This window comes from Olea europaea, unplaced genomic scaffold, assembly GCF_002742605.1.
Source record: "Olea europaea var. sylvestris unplaced genomic scaffold, O_europaea_v1 scaffold664, whole genome shotgun sequence".
Lineage (NCBI taxonomy): Eukaryota > Viridiplantae > Streptophyta > Magnoliopsida > Lamiales > Oleaceae > Olea > Olea europaea.
This window is the reverse complement of record NW_019265017.1, coordinates 102,345-106,771: the sequence shown is the minus strand read 5'-3', so window position 1 is coordinate 106,771 and position 4,427 is coordinate 102,345. Positions and strand designations below refer to the sequence as shown.

Below are 4,427 nucleotides of genomic sequence, written 5' to 3'. Positions count from 1 at the left end.
AGGATATGTAACTAAGAATAACATTATGCCTGAACTGGTACACATTTTCTTCCATTCCCCATGCAATGATTGTAAAACTGATGCTATACAGCCTCAGAATATATTTTCTTCTGTTCAGTTGAAAGAAATCATATGCATAGATACATAAATATGATCAATGTTTACCATACCAATATTGCTAGTTTCAATTTAGTAGTGGGAAATTGGCTGGTAGTTCTCTTTCTCTTTCTAAATCTATGTATTGCCCATGTCATCAGTGGCAGATCTAGGATTGGAAGTCAGCTAAAGCTGCCGTTAAACGTTGATCATTGACCGTTGATAGTCAACGACCGTAATAGCGATGTCGTTTATTAATATTTAATTAAATAATATTTAAAATTCTTCAATCTATATGTAAATACACTAAAACAACAATCACGGTAAATGTTCTTCTGCGGATTGACATTAAGCTGTCTTACATTTGTATGCATGGCAACATTTTAAGAAAAGTCTAAAAGAGCACAAGAAAAAACTAAGAGAAATCCAAGCACCTACCATGACATCAAACTACTTGGGCTTGGAAACCGGTCGCATGTAGCAGTTATCCATAATATCTCATTGTTCTTGATCCAAGGATATTTTATGGCGACCTCTAAAGAAGATTCTAAAAATAAACCATCGGCGAGCTTCATGATATTGGCTTTGCTCACAGTTGTCACTTCTTTCTGCTGTTCAAATAAGCGTGCTCAAATGCATATTTTGCAGTGTGCTCTCCTCACCTACAAAGGGTGCAACATAAATGAACTTTTCAGCCAATGCAGAGTAGAACATATATGCCTTCACATTGTCAAGGAATATAACATAAACATTGAGTAACAATTCATGCCAAAAGCTTCTATTTTTAGTTGTGACCATTTCTGATTATTCCATCAAGTCACAAATTCCAATAACAGCCAAGTTCCAACCAACAGAGTCTGATTCACATGACAATTAGCTATCACAATAGACATCAACATAAAACAAAGCTTAAGATATTCAATTGTTTCCATTCGAAATTATTTTCTTCGCATATTTTTGCTTTACCTATTTGAACATATCATATAAACCTCTGAAGTCCATCTATCAACTTTAGTTTGGATCTCATACACCATTTTGTGCATTCATAATTGGTATAATCAATTCAAGTAATTTTTTCTACCTTCACAGAAATAACCAAATAATGAAATCAACCCAAATTACACAAAATCCTTTGAAGTCACAAACAATTTAAAAGTAGATTATTACCTTGAGACTTTTGGCAACACTGGGAACAACGGTAGAATATCAGGTTTGGAATTGGGCGTTTAGCTTTTTGAAGCTGTGGTCAGTGGTTGTGAATTGAGAAATGTCGCAAATGACAATGGGAATTGAGTAATGAATAATGGGCCATAGTTTTTATTTAAGAAAGGCCCAACTAAAAAAGGCCTAAGTAAAAAAAAGCCCAACTATAATCTTCCCCATTCTTCTTTCTTTCCCAGTTCACTGTCTTCAAGACCATGGCAGCATGTAAATACTGTGTCATCTAAGCATCAGTTATAAATACTATGCGTCATACTTGATTTGCTTCGTGTATTTGGTTTCCATGTAACCTTCTAGGGTTGAGGTTCAAAGTGGGGATGTTTCCTCAAAACCCACTTCATTTTTGGCATGCACTTGAAGTTAATATACTAAACTTGAATTTTGTTTGGGATTCAGCATAGTTCATGTTTTGGGTTAATTTCCCCACCGTTATTAATTTCTGCATTGAAACATCGTCTGCAAGATGTCCATGTTATTGATGCAGACATAGGTTAGATGACAGAGCTTTGGCATAATTTGCTGTTAAGAGTATAACCATTTGGTCCATTTCAACTATTAAAAATACTACTTTTTTACTTTCTATTTTTTGTTCAGAAAATGCAGTTAAATTTGGCTTGTAAAGGCTCCCCCCCCACCCAAAAAAAAAAAAAAAAAACTGGGCATTGCACTAAGAAACGTGTAGTCTCAAAATTCACGAATCATCGTTCCTATGAGCTTTTAATGTGAAGCTTCTGCAAAAAATAAAAAATAAAATGATCAACATATTTAAAGTGGACTTGTTCAAAGTTTTATTTAATTTTCACAATTTTGCAGGGTGGGGAAAAATTGGGCTATGAGACGGAGGCTTTTGCAATTTATGATGTTATGAGGTTATAAATCTTTATGCCATACATCAGAATGCTATTAAAGTTGTACCTTATTTTTGTTTAATGCTTGACAGGGCTGCAAGATAGTACTTTGTGTAACTATTTTGAAACTCTAGCCAAAACCATAAGATATCAATATCAAAATGGATGTTTTAATTTTGTGAAAGCCGAAATTTTGTGCACTAACTATTATTTCTGAAATCGAGCAAGTCGAGGGTAGACTGTGTCCTCTAATTGCTATGAGTTATCAAGGTCATTTTTTTGATTGAGCTAAATCTCCAACTTACTAGATTCTACAATCATGGCATTTGACAAATTCGTGTGAACTCTATTTTTTTCCAATGCAGTTAAAATTACTTTAAAGAATATGATGGAAATATAGACATTTTGGATTTGCTGATTGTGTGCTTCATACTATTGTAGTGTGTGAATTCACTTTCGTTTTATTCATTGTAACTAACGAGAACTGGCATGAAGATATGTCAAGCCACCTATTTTCACGCTGTGTGTTGGAAATGCTTGGGGAGAAGCAGCCTTGCTTTTGGCTGCTGGCGCAAAGGGCAACCGTTCTGCCTTGCCATCGTCAACAATCATGATTAAGCAGGTCCTTGTTATCTATACTGCATGTTTTTCTTTCTCATGTTAAGTTCTTGATATCCGATAATCTGCCTTTAATTCCAAACAATCCACACCCCTACAAGGCACACCTATTCTCTCAAATTAGAAGTTACCGTTTCTAGGAACTAGTGTTAACACACATATCATGATATTAACGTTAGACTTCTTGTTATATTGCTTTGTTTTATTTTAATATTAATACCTATTGCCTGTGTAATCTTGCAGCCAATTGCAAGATTTCAAGGTCAAGCATCGGATGTTGAACTTATGAGGAAAGAAGTTAAAAATGTGAAGGCTGAGTTGGTAAAGTTAACAATCATTTAGGCCATTGTTTCCACTCCTCTTAGTCCCATGTTCTCTAGATTCAGAAATCGGGCATGTTTTGTGTTATCGTTGTATGCCTGTATACGCTTGCATGTGAATAGTCATCATAATATTGCCCTGACAAACTCATTCACACTGGAAGTTGCATGGGAAAATGGTAATGTACATCCTTGACGCACAGCTGAACCTATGCTTACGGACATTTCATGTTTTGATTTGCAAAGGTTAAACTCTACTCGAAGCATATAGGAAAATCGCCAGGCGTCCAAAATATTTTAGTCCAAGCGAGGCAGTTGAGTATGGGATCATTGACAAGGTACCTCTATTGAGAATGGTTTACATTATTTTGGCTTTGAGCTCATCATGTAACTTACAATTATTTTCCCAATGATCCGAAGGTTCTGTACAATGAGAGGGGCAGTGAAGATAGAGGAGTTCTGTCCGACCTGAAAAAAGCACAACTAATTTAAATGACTCAAAATTCTTATCAGTCCAAAAAGCAGCAATAGGGGTGATACCCATAATTACCTGGTGGCCATGATCATGTAAATTATTTGAACCAGTTGCATATGGTGAAGTATCTAATGCGACAGTTTTAGGGTAACAATGTGTTGACAGGCAATTCATCATATGAAGGCTCTTCCCCCTTTTCAGCAACTCATTTGTTGTCTACGTCTGTCAATATGACAGCAGCTGTACTAAATTTGATTGTACTGAATTGATAGAGTGAGCCAGAGTGTTATCTTCGATTTTGTAAAAAATTTGAATTTTACAAATGTTTTTGTTTTCTGATATCCAGATACATGACACCATGCCGTAAGAGGATGATGTTTCAAAAGTAAACTTGTTTGATAATTACACTTTCTTGGTTAGATTGAGTACATATTATACTTCTTTAGTCAATTCTGAGGTTTCTCATTGTTAGTTGATGCCTCTGGTGAACATTTGCACTCTAAATCTATATTCACCATACTGGCAATATATTATTGAGCATATTCGGTAGTAATTATAAGAATTAATTTTTTGATCATTAGAGAGACAAGTGGGTTCCATTTATGAAGAAGTAAAAAATGATGATTGAAATAATGAAATAACGGTCAAAAATTTGATTTTTTGGGGTGAAAAATTGCTACAAAAGGGGGGTTGAATGAGCATATATCAATTCTAGATCTTGAAATACAATTGGGAATTAAGTTACTTATACACCTTTTTTGACCAAAAGGATGACTATGAAATTTCTTTTGCTAATGTGGAATTGTGGGAATTAAAAAAAAAAGGCGAATTATATTATCAACGAAGGTG

At 34.8% G+C, this 4,427-nt stretch overlaps 1 pseudogene; it reads left to right on the top strand.

The window, feature by feature from the left end:
* LOC111390247 overlaps positions 1-3,981 on the top strand; it is a 31,527-nt pseudogene extending 27,546 nt beyond the window's left edge.
* Positions 3,982-4,427: the final 446 nt, after the last annotated feature.